Source organism: Centrocercus urophasianus, unplaced genomic scaffold (assembly GCF_019232065.1).
Source record: "Centrocercus urophasianus isolate 14NV4802_14NV808 unplaced genomic scaffold, USGS_Curo_1.0 seq_18, whole genome shotgun sequence".
In the NCBI taxonomy this organism is placed as follows: Eukaryota; Metazoa; Chordata; class Aves; order Galliformes; family Phasianidae; genus Centrocercus; species Centrocercus urophasianus.
This window is the reverse complement of record NW_024884733.1, coordinates 26,672,062-26,685,091: the sequence shown is the minus strand read 5'-3', so window position 1 is coordinate 26,685,091 and position 13,030 is coordinate 26,672,062.

Genomic DNA, 13,030 nt, shown 5'->3' with positions numbered 1-13,030 from the left:
ACGTAAGGGAAAAAAAATGCACCTTCCTGCTTCTGATTAGCACTTTCTGTGCAGTCCTTTATCGTGTGTGTTTATAAAAAAAATATTATCAGGAATCTAAACACTGACTCTCTGTGATTTCCCCAAACATCTTTTGAAGGAGATAAACTAGATTAATCTCTCCTTACAAAGTTCCCACAAGCAAGCTCACAGACACAGTAGCTTTACCTTCAAAAATAGAATGTGACTGTAGGCACTTATGCTAATCTCTTTTTTGGCAAATCAGCTTTTTTGTATTGAATCTTGCTTGATTGAATAGTACTGGAGCTGCCAGAGTAAATGCTATTATCAATGTACAGTAATTAAGGAAATAGTCCTTGTCACTCCAACAGTGCCCAGGCAGTGCCTTCTGTAATAAATGATAAAGAAATCTCCTCAAGGTGTAGACAGGGGAGCAAGGGTGCTCTCGACATGCAGCAAAGCCATGCGATGTTGAGTTGCAGGTAATGGGGTACCCATAAATGCCCGTGGAGCTCATGTTAAATGCATGTGTGGCACTAAGCATCTAAGTAGCTGCTCGGCACCAAAACACGTAATTGTTTAATTTGTCGTGTAATTTCCTGACTCAGGGCAGTTGAGCATCTCTCAGTCCCCACCCTTAAAATATGTGCGAGAGGGAGTGGGGGGAGACCCTTCCATCAGTCAGAACTTCAAAGATCCTCTCCCCCTTCAGGCAGCAGCCTGCACAAATGATAAACCTTGCTGTAAGATCAGCAGAGCTGGGCTCTGCCAAATCCATTTGGGGAGAGAATCTCAGTGAAAAGAACTTGTCATTCCTTCCCCCACCCTTCCGTTTCACTTGAAACTTTGCAGCCCAGAAGTGCTGCGGTGGATCGCAGCTCCAGCAGCACTGAGGGGAGACATTCCCCAAGGAGAGAGGAGAAAAAAAGCCTCTGGACATCTTCTGTGTTATCACACGTACCAAGACATGCAAAACACAGCAAAGTAGGGCAAACCTGAAGCAGGTATCTGACCTGCAGCGCTGGAGCTCTCAGCTGTAGCCCCACATCGAGATCATTGCAGTAAATGCTGTGGCCTGAGACATGCTGAGCTCTGCAGTTGGTAGCAAAGATCTCTGTCTGCCAAAGGTACATGCAGAAGATATGTTGCTTAATGGGCAGTAAATAACAAGGGGAGGTATTTAATCAAGTGTGCTGGGAAATACTGCTCTCACAAAACGATGTGCATGTCACAGATGCAGCAAATGCTCCCAGGGTCGGATGGGAAGGGCAAAGGACCAGGAAGTGGGGCTGCTGAGCTTCATCCCTGTGCTTGCAGGACTCGCGTAGAAGGATTCTGGCTGCAACGCTCCTTTTCTCTGCAGCCTATGTCTTATCTGAACTCTGCATAATAGTTTTCATATTTCATAAATCTGTCAGTTTTGCTTGGGAGTCGGCTAGGGGTATTTTAGCATTCCCCACGACGCTCCATTCTAATGCAGTGACATTCTGAAGGCTGGGCATCGTAACCTCTCCATTACATCTTTGACACAATGAAGTGTCTCCTAAATAAAATAATTCAGAGAGATTGATCCGGTGAACTTCAGGGTGCATCTTTTCAATTATTTTTTTTTAAAGATGGAAGTGTTTTATGCATATTGAGCGTGGGCTTCGTGGGAGCGGGAGGGAACGCCGAAAGCGGACTCGTGATTTCAGCACGACCGCAAACTTAGCGCCGCTGTTTCCAGGCCTCTTCTCTGTTGTATGTAAAACATTAATGTTCTACGTATTGTTCCAAAGGATTTGTTTTATAAATGCCCCCAACTCGACCTTCAGAACTGTCTGTTTGAATCTGAGCAGAAGTACGCTGGTCAGAATTCAAAAAATTATAGCACAGGCAGCGGGTTTTTTAATTGAGGCATGCCAAATACCAAAGGCAGATGCTTTTTCATTCTGTAGCTCCTGGATACGCATTCTACTTTTCGGTTTCAAGGACAAAGGAAACACTTATCCAATTAGATGAGGCATGAGATTGTGACATACGGGCTCTTTCCTTAAATAAAAAAAAATGTTGGAAAAAGATATTTGACCCTAAGTCAATAAGTGCTATTAAAATAATGAATACTCCATAAATCCAACCGTACATGCAGCTCGTATTAAGCGCTGTTCTGTTTTTGTTGCTAAGAGGACCGTGAGACTGCCTGGGATAAAGCCCCGCACAAGTTTCTTGTCCAAATCACATTTTAAAGGCCTTACTTTTAAAATATGATATACAAAAGTGTAAGCCAATTAAATTGCCAGGCAGACTTCTGCTATCATCTTCTCACATTTGACATCTCTATCAAGGCAGTTAGATGATACCAAACACAGTGCGGTTGTCAGAGCTGCTGAATTTTCCCTGCACGCTCAGAATGATTCTCTTGCTCCTCTTAAGACGCTTGTAGAAGCCCAGTTCTTTTAACAGCAGTGTGGTTTGCCCAAGGTAGCACAGCTTCTGGGTGGCATCAAGAAGGAATGGTCAATGGTTTGGAGGGATCCCACCTGAAGCGTGCAAGGAGCGTCCCATGCCTTTACAGTAAGGGAGACATGTTGAGGTCTGTGCCATTCACCCCCTTTTCACCAAGATGGGCAACAGCTGTGCTCCGAAATAATTACTTCTCTCCTGAGGTTGTGCCATGCCTGGAGGTGCCCAAGGCCATGGATGGGGCCCTGGGCAGCCTGAGCTGGTGGGTGGCAGCCCTGCCCACAGCAGGGGTTGGAACCAGGTGGGCTTTAACACCCCTTCCAACCCAACCATGCTGTGACTCTCTGATTCTGGTCTGAGCTTCAGTGTTTGTTGTACTCTTCAGTTACTGAACTGCTGGCTAATAATTGCTATGAGGCTCTGATCCTCCAAAAGAGCAAGGAGCCACCTCCATTCTCAGCTTGTGGCTCATGAAGTTTGCTTTGCTGGAATTATTAAAATTCATGTCATCAAAGGTGAGCAATGGACTCGAGTCTCAGGTGCTCAGGGAATTAACATTGCCCACTGAAATTACTGTCATTGGTTTCCAGTCTGTCCTTTTTCACATGGTGCTTCCGAAAGCAAACCAAAAGCAAAGTATGTAATCGAACTGGGCTTAGGTTGAATGATATTGGAACAAATGGAAGTGACTGTGAAAATCACTGTTATTCCCCTGGCCAAGTCCAGATGCCATTTTGATTTCACTCCACTTTGATTGCTGTATCTGGTCCATTGCTACATTCCTACTGCCATAAGCTGCTGAGGAGCTATTAGCTACATGTGACATCTGACAGAGCTCCTCACCATGATGTTCTGGTGCAGTTCAGCACGCTCAGGCCCCATTCAGCCCAACTGAGGAGCAGCAAAACCCACCTGGCCCACTGCCTTTTGCCAGTCTCCTCACCCAGACAAAAATCACCAAAATCATCTCCATGTGAGCAGCCATCACAAACAATTGCACCTATCCCATGAGCCAACCCCTCCTGCAATCACCTCCCCATTGCTTCTGGGACAGCTTTCACAGAGCTCCCTATTTCTGCAGCTTGTACACCAGTAAAAAGCAGCCAGAATACAGCGAGGTGAGGAAGAAACTCCATGAATTTTCATCACATTGGTATTTCCGGCACAATTTACATTACTTCCGTGGCTATGTCCCTGATCAGTAGGAGCAATAAATACCCTCCACAAAGCTCAGGTTGCAACGGATGGGAGAGGAAGCAGCGTCCTGAGAGGTGTCACATTCTGGAAACCTGACCCAGGAAGTGCGATCCACAATTAACAAGATGGGTAAGAGAGTTGCTGGGTCTTAGCAAAGCCCTCTGATTATCATAAAGCGAAAGCAGGTGCCAAGCAGTTCTAAAGCATCCCATGTATCATCAGTGATTTTGTTGTTGATATTAAGAATTCAAAGGGGTGCTATTAGCATTCTGGGCAGCAAAGGAGCAGATCTATAGCATGCCTCTCAATAAATACGAGGCTGCAGTAAACTTCTTTAGCACTTTGCAATTCACATCTGATCTCTGCTGACCTTTTTTTTTTTCTCCTAATTAAACCTTTAGCTTGCAAATGAGCCATTTCCTCCTTAAAACCAGTACGTGGCAAAGGAGGAACTCTCACAACTTACAGGAGTGGCTGCTGACTTCACTGTCTGTCACAACTTTTTCTAACTGATTCCAGCTTGAATATAATTGGACCAACAACTTTCTCCCAGGTGAACACACCTGAGACAGTGCTTAGAAGAATGAAAAAGGATGGGGATTTTCCGGGGTGAGTGCAACAAAGTATTGAGCTACTGCCTTCAAGAGAACAGAAATACTTTGGGATGCACCATACCCAGCTCCACATGTCCTACTGAGTCTCTGCCCCTTTCCTATGCACTCACCACAACATCACCAACAGAGATGTTGAACAGAATCTCAGTACTCACCCTTGAGGAGCACCATGTGTCACCAGCCTTCCTCTGGGCCTGGCACCATTAGCTGCAACCTTCAGAGAAAGCCTCCAACCAGCAGCCAGCTCTGTTATAACGCCCTTCCCCACCCACCTGGGGCAATCAGGAGCCCATGGGATACAGCTGATGGCTGCAGCACATCTTCAGCAGGTGTTCCTTAGAGCTACGCTGTGCTGGGATTGTGGTGGGTTGGGGAGAGAGTAATGCTGAGCCACCAGTCAGATTTAAATGAAAACGCTTCCACAAAAGCCTTCGCTTTGACAAAATGCTATCATTGTAGGGAACATTTTCTCTACTGAACACTTAAAGCAGACCCCATTTTCAAAGTTTTTTTTCTCCCACAAAGGACCTGGAGGCTTTTTCCTTGCAAGCCCTGTCCGTGCCTGCTGGCAGCACTGCGAGCTGCAGCTGAGTATCTCCAGCAAAGACCAAAACACTGGTGTGTTGCTAAAATGCTCCAAAATTATGTCATTTCCACACAAGATTGAGGCTGTTTCCACCTAAGAATCCCACTGAGCCACCCCGGTCCCACGCTGCTTTGCTCTTCTTCATTCCTGTGTTCATGCTGCCTTACGGATACCAGTGCTGCAGTCATTCAGTCCTGAGGAACCTGAGCAAGGAGCTGCTCCTGTCCATCATTTCACCACACTGCACCTCTTCCCTTGGTGACACCAAGGAGCACTGGGGGATTTTGCAGCTCCCAGAGCTGCTCTTCCCACACATCTGGGTTATTCAGCCAGAGCAGCAGACGGACAGACAGCCTGTGTCCAGTGCATCCGATAGCTGCTGGTGTCTGCAGCCTGATTCCCAGATACCCAGGGGGTCTTCTCCAGGGTCAGAGCTCAGCCCTGGTGCCACAGAAATGGGAACAAGGCCTGCTTAGCTCGCCTTTTTTTTATTATTCTCTCTGAAGCATGCTCGTGAAAAGAAAGAAAAATATTATGTTCTGTGTGTCGCTTCTGCGAGTCAGAAAATGATTGTGACGGGGAAAAGAAGGGGAAAAAATCCAAAAGCTCCCAATTGCAGCACATGCTCATGGAAACAAGATGTGGAGCACATGAGGCTGTCCCAGAGAGAAAGTTTTCTAAAAATAACATATGCAGATTATGTACATAAAATGTCATGAAATATCAGCACATAAAAACGTGTGGTAGTTCAGGCTGTTGCAATTACAGCTAAAATGTGCCAGATGAACGACACGCAGCATTTGGTGCTGTCTGCAGCCAATGCCAGCGGGGCCGGCGCCCAGCCCTGCCGCAGGCCAGCGGCAGCAGGAGTCAGCACCGGGCCGGCACCACCGTACCACAACCCTGCATGCTCTGGTTGACCAACAGTTGACCTGTGGCTGACCAAGGGTTGATCAGCAGTTGGCAAAGAGGCAGCAGTTGGCCAAGAAGGCCAATGGGACCTGAGGTGAGCATGGCCAGCAGGTGAGGGAGGTGCTCCTCCCTGCTGCTCTGTCCCGGAGAGCACAGCTGGAGCACTGCAACCGGCACAGGGCTGCCCAGTTCAGGGCAGAAGGGGAACTGCTGGAAAGCCCAGTGGAGAGTGCAGAGATGGTGGGAGCCTGGAGCACCTCCTGATGGGGACAGACTGAGAGGTCATGCGCGTGGGGAGGAAGAGGCCGAGGGGGATCTGATCAGTTCTTGTCCATATCTAACAGTGGGAATCAGGAGGATGGGGCCAGGCTCTGTCTAGTGGTGCCCAGCAACAGGGCAAGGAGTAATGGGCACAAAGTGGAACACAGAAGTTCCATACAAACACGAGGAAGAACTTTATCGCGAGGCAGCAGAGCCCCTGCACAGCTGTCCAGGATGGTGGGGGACCCTCCTTCTCTGGAGAGATCCAAACTCACCTGGGTGTTTTCCTGTGCAGCTGCTGCAGGGAACTGCTGCAGGGGAGTTGGACTTGAGGAGTGCAAAAGTCCCTCCCAACCCCTATGGTTCTGTGGTTCAGTGACCTGCAGACAGATAACGTGTGGGAGCAACCAAGGCCAACTCCCCAAGGCCAGTGACCAAGGCTGTGTGAACACCAGCCATGTTAGGAGACATGGCACCAAGCCTTGGCCATAAAGCACTGGTTGTGGGTCCAGTCCTTCGGCCTGTCCCAAAGCTGCATCTGAACTCATCTTGGCTACTCATTTAATAAAATATTCATTTCTTTATTTGTTATGGGTTTTTTATGTGGCATTGGCCCCCAGCAGTCCCCGCACCGCATCCTGCACTGAGAGACCCCCACACCCACCATCACACAGCCCAATATTCCATTAAGCTGCACATTTCGACCACTTTTCTAGCAAACAGGGGTTTGATCCAGCTAGCCGGCCAGAATTAAATTACTTCACAGCAGATTTTTTTCCCCCCAAGGATACTTTTTATTTAGTGCCGCAAATGCGCGCTGCCGGCGGCTCTGGGGGAGAACAAGGCCTTTTGTATCAAAGTCCAGAAAAGCAACATGATTCATGGCTTTCTCATTATTTTGTCCTTTCGCTGGATATTGCCGGGGAATTTCCCCCCTCCTTTCTTTCCAGCCCGTTTGAAAGGAGCTAATGGAAGGAGGAGAATATTCCTCTCCCCACGTCGCTCACGTGGCTGTTGGGCGGCGGAGCCTCTGCAAACTTTTATGGCCGCCCAAAAGCGGGGATGGCCGCTGGAGCTTCGTGCCCTTGGTTTGCCTGCAGAGTTGCAGGAGCCCCGGCCTCAGTCGCTGCCCGGCGCTGCGGCGCGTTTCCCTGCAGTGCGGGGTTGGCTGTCGGCAGGAGTGAATTGTGTACTGCGGCAGGCGGGAGCGTTTTATTCCCATTGATTTCCCGTTAATCGCTTTTGCCCTCCTGAGCCGATGAGCCAGGCTGTGCTGCGCTGCAGCGTGGTGTCCGGGGCTGGGCAGGGGGCACCGGAGCTCTCATGGGGACCTGGTGGGGACATGGTGACCTCAAGTTTGTGGCTGGGGAGTTTTTGTCCCACCCCATCCACAGGGAGCCCTCACTGCAGCCTCGGTGTGCTGAACGGCCTCTGCTTCTCCATGCGAGGATTTACCTCTGCAAAAGGGGTGACAGCACCAAGGTCCTACGTTACAACCTACCATCAGCCCCCTGCTCCCTCAGCACCATGTGCCTGAGCCACCCCAAGTGCTGCCTGGGGAAAATCTCTTTGCTAGCATTTCTCTATCTGGGATGCTTACCTGGTAGAGATCCCACATCACTGTGCTTGTCCCCTGCTTCACAGCCTTACCGTTGCATTTTGGGGATGTATTATTATAATGAATCAGATGTGTGGGACACAGGCTGTCTGTCTGTCTGTCTGTCTGTCCGTCTGCTGCTCTGGCTGAATAACCCAGATGTGTGGGAAGAGCAGCTCTGGGAGCTGCAAAATCCCCCAGTGCTCCTTGGTGTCACCAAGGGAAGAGGTGCAGTGTGGTGAAATGATGGACAGGAGCAGCTCCTTGCTCAGGTTCCTCAGGACTGAATGACTGCAGCACTGGTATCCGTAAGGCAGCATGAACACAGGAATGAAGAAGAGCAAAGCAGCGTGGGACCGGGGTGGCTCAGTGGGATTCTTAGGTGGAAACGGCCTCAATCTTGTGTGGAAATGACATAATTTTGGAGCATTTTAGGATGAAGACTTTTGCTGCTTTGGTCTTTGCTGTCCAGGGAAGTTTTTGTGCAATAGATAGCCTTTGTGGTGGAAAAACTCTGAAAATTGCATCTGTTTTATCTGTTTGGTGGAGAAAAAGTTCCCTAAGATGGCATTGTTCAGTCAAAGTGAAGGCATTTGTGGAAGCTTGCTGGTTTAAGCACGACTGGTGGCCCAGCGAGGGAAGGGATGCCATCCAGAAGGATCTGGAGAGGTGGGCCAAAGGAGTCTAATGAGGCCAAGTGCAAGGTGCTGCACCTTGGTTGGGGCAATCCCAAGCACAGATGCAGGCTGGGTGATGAGTAGATGGAGAGTTGCACTGAGGAGAAGCCCCGAGGGCCTGGGGGAGGCCACAAGGATGCTCAGAGGGCTGGAGGTGTGGAGACAGGCTGAGGGAGGTGTGGTGTTCAGCCAGAAGGCAGACCTGGGGAGCCCTCGCCGTTGCAGCACCTAAAATTGCCTACAGAAAAGTTGAAGGGGGCACTTTGTCAGGGAGTTTGGGACAAGAGTAAAAGGGTAAAGTAAAAGGGTAAGTGTAGATCGGATGCCAGGAAGAAATTCTTCCCCATGAGAGCAGTGAGACCCAGGCACTGCTGTCCAGAGCAGTGTGAATGCCCCATTCCTGGCAGTGCCCAAGGCCAAGGATGGGGCTTCGGGCACCTGAGCCTACTGCAGGGGGTGGAACTGAGTGGGTTTTACGACCTCTTCTGACCCAAACCAGTCTGTGGTTTTAGGGTTCTGGAGCCCCAGCGGATATGGGGCAGTTGTCCAAAGGCAGTCAGACTAGGTGCTGAACTTGGGGTGTTCTTTGGCCCCACGGTGCTGTGGTTGGGAGGAGCAGTGCCTGCATGCTGAAGCACGGCCAGGACTCTTTGAGCCCCGCAGATCTGCTTAACTATCACTGGAAGCAGCGCGAGCCCTTCTTCAGAGCCCGCTTCGCGTCCTGACGAAGAAATAAAATAAACATTTGGTAACACACGCAGCATATGGTTATTGTTTGCTGCAAGGACAGGGGAAAACATGACTCCACAACGTGGCAAAAAGGCTGCAGCTGCAAGATCACATTACAGCGCTGTGCTTTATTCAATAAGGGCCGGGGCTGTGCGGCGGAGCTCCCCCCAGGGCGGTCGGGGGCCCCGGGCCGCCGTGCTGCGGCAGCGGGCATGTGCCGTTCGTTAGCACCGGAATCTGGTTTCAATTCGGTCGCTTCAGATTGTATTTTCACAGTGACTCATTAGTCACCCAATGTTGACAAGAAGTTGTAAGGGTGCCATCTCCCTCATTGTTTATAGGCAAGTGCAGCGCCCGAAATGATTTATTTGGGCTTTAATTAAAATTTGCGGAGAGAGCAGTGATTTTTAGCAGCGCCGTTTCTAATTTGTGGTCTCGGGGAAAGGAAAAAAAATGAAAAATAGAAATCAATAACCTCACTCCATTGGTGTGCTCATTGTCACCTGGGGCACCGGGTGGCCCTGGGACCGCCGCAGGGCACCGGGATGAGTCCAGCACTGCCCAGTGGTAGGGCTGGCACTGCGACCCTGGGGCACTGCACACCTCTGGGGCAAGGAAACCAGGCAAAAATGGGAATGTGGGCTTTGCTTTGTGGTGAGGCCAACCTCTGTGATGGCGCCTGCAAGCAGCAAAGCAATAGATGTTGCCATTAACTTATTTATGGCTCTGAGAACAAAGCAGAGGAAGGACCAGTGGCTGCAGCTGGCAAAGCTTTGGTGTCACTGCTGAGTGCCCGTGCCCATCCCCAAAGCGCCCCGTGTGCTGTCTGGAGGGACGCCTCCATGCTCCATGTGGCACCAGATGCGTTTCTGCAAGTTACAATAATGTTCTCCCTGAATTATGAAAGTTAGGAGCCTTTCTTGGCCTAATACCATGGCTCAGAGAAATCTCTGCTATTACCTGATGTAAATATATATTAATTAAAGCACTTTGGAAATGCAGAGTATTGACCTAACAGGCCATAATGGCTCTTCTTGAGCAATTATAATTTATCATCCCAATGCACGTTTATGGCGCTGGTTTTCAGGAGGTGCATTATTGACCTGCTGCTCCCGGTGGTTTCCTCCTGCTGCATGAACCTTTCCGTGGTGTGGGGCTGCCACGCGGATGTTTGTGTCCTTCCCCCATCCTGGGAAACAACTGGGGTCCAGGTGAGTGTTTATAATGAAGATAACAAACGTGATTCAATGCATCCTGCCCCCACCTTGCCCATGGCAAGGACCTCCAGGTCCCTTCCAACCCAACCTTTCTAAGATTCCATCAAGCACAGGAAGGGACAAAACCCACCCTCCTGTTGCCAAAAACAGAGTTTGAGGATGAACAGGAATGTGTTCAGAAGGTGGAGAGAACACTTCCACATCTGGGCTTAGAAGGTCCCATCCCCATCAGTGACAGAGACTTCACCCCACAATGGGGACCGGAGGCTTTTCCACCTGCTGGAACAAGAGCTTTGACACCATGCTGGGGGAGAACCAAAGCACTTTGTTGGCTTTTGAGTGATTTAAGGTCAAAGTAGCCACGGCCAAAAGCCTCCCACCTGCTCTGGGCTGCAGAGAAACATCGGCTGAGCCCACTGCTTCCTTCCCACCAGGGACTCCGGGAGCAAAATATTTATCTGTAAAAGAAAAACTTTGTGCTTTCCAGTGGTGGAAACCCTTTTCAAATTAAGCACCCGTCTCCTGGGACTTACACCTTCTAATTTAATTTTCCCCTAAATCAAACAGTGTATTAATCCCCAATAGAAAACATGTTCCAGTTGCACAAACAATATTTAAATTGTATAATAGGGACATCTTTTATAAATACTTCTAACAAATCCTGAAAAAAATGAGTGTGTGGGCTATAATTAATAGAAATGCCAAGTGCCAGCTAACCAGGAAAACTCCAACATCATAAATCTGTCCCAAGCTTTCTCACACATGCTGATGGATGGGTACTCGGAGCTTAAATATTTAACAGTCAATGATTCAAATACCTTTCCTACCCTATTAAATTTGTCACGTTTATAAATAAATGCAATATTTAGCTGAATTCTCTGTAAAACTCACGCGTCTCCCTTCAGTGGCAGAATGCACCATTTTGGGCACACTGTTGTGTGTCTGCGGAGCACAGTGCCCAGGGAGATGTGCAGCACTGCTCACCCTCCTGCCCAGAGCCAGGTGCCACCACCTAAATTCGCATCCACTGCATCCCAGATTTGTGCCACTGGCCGTGTAGCATCCTCTGCCCACAGCACACAGGAGTTGAGAGCATTTTGGGGTATTTCCCATCCCATTGGTCATAGCTTTTTGCACTCACCAGCCCAATTAACAAGGGGGGAAAAAAAAAGGGCACCGGGTTATGAAATTTCTGTAGGGTAATAATGAACAATAGGGAAAAAGATTAAACCCCATATAACAAAATAGTTGGCTGCGTCTCCATTCTAATGGGTTTGGATAATGCAATATGCAGGCAGGTATGATGTCGTATGAATCACATTTATAGGAACATTTTCCAATTTCTTTGCTGCCTAAGGCAGGGAGTTGCCATTCATTTCTCACAGATTAATATTTCTTTGTCAAAAGAGGTGGGTTATGGTGGGTGCTCATGACTGGTTTGCGTCCCAGGTGAGCGCGGTTTGTGCCGGGGCCGGGGCAGGTTTGTGCTGTGAGTGCTGTGAGTTTTGCTCCTTGGTTGTACCCCAGTGGCTGCATGCAGCCCAGGACCAGCACAAGTCATCATAAGCAGAAGGTGCAGTCAATTTCTGAGAAAGGAGTGGGCTTGGGTTTGGCCTGGATCGCAGTGCTGATTTGCCTCTGCCTCTTGGAAGGGAAGAGAGGGATGGGAACAAATGCGAAGGTCCAGTGTTGGTAAGCACAAAGCCATTCCTCGGTCAAAAATAATAACAACAAAAACGTTGCATGTTGCTGATTTGCAGCTCGCCTCCCTGCTTCTGAGGTGTGGGGAGTTGAGGAGGACTGCGTGGTGTATCTGGGAGCAGCTGGCACCAAACCCAGGGACTGAGAGAACTAGCGCAACAGCGATGGAGAACCTGTGGTGGTTTCAGTCCCCTGAGCACCTGCTGCTCCTGCAGAGCACCAGAGCCTTCTCAGATGTCCCACATTTAAAGTAAGGATGTAAAGTACCAGTAAAGCTGCCCATGCACAAGGGAGGTGTGGGGCACTGAGGGCTCTGGGCCCTGCGCCGTGGGAGCGCGCGTCGCCATTGCATAAATCTCAGTCGCGAATTTATTGCCATAATTTATCAGCTCATGTTGCTGAATGGCCAAGTAGTTAATTTTGAAATGAAGTGGTGCTATTTTCATTAATACCCTTGTGCTAACTACCTATCAAAAGACTCGGAGGCAATTAATACCATGTTGCTGAAGGACCGAACCAATAAATATTTCCAGTCTCAGCTTGTCTGCGGCAGATGAAAGGCATCAGACGATCCCGCTGCTGTGCTCACACCCCCCAGCCTCTCCCCTTCCGTACCATAGGGAACTCTTGCATTTAAGGAAGAGATGCAGGAGTCAGATTTGCCACCGATGTCAGTTTAAAGGGCTGCTCTTCTGTGGCGTGTAAACGATGCCTTTGGGATATCTCTGTGATAAGTAAGACTGAAAATTTCTGAAGATTGTACAACACTGATAACAAAAAAAGTTGGGCACAACCTGATTTGGGGAGGGAAAGGTGGAAATGCCATATGAATGCTTTCTCACCACCGGCCTGTCTGCCTCTGTGCCATGCAGGAGGGGAGAAACACGGGCTGCTGTTTTAGCCAGTTGGAGCTGGAAGCCCTTATTTCTTCCATTAGTGAAAACTCAGATGATGACAAATGAAACCTTATGTGTATTTGTGAGGTCCCACCCGTGTTGCCTGCAAAGGGTGTGTTTCTCACCATGCCCAGCACGCACCCACATCAAAGACTGAGTATAAGGGGAAATTTCTTCTCCAAAGAGCAGACAGGCACTGGC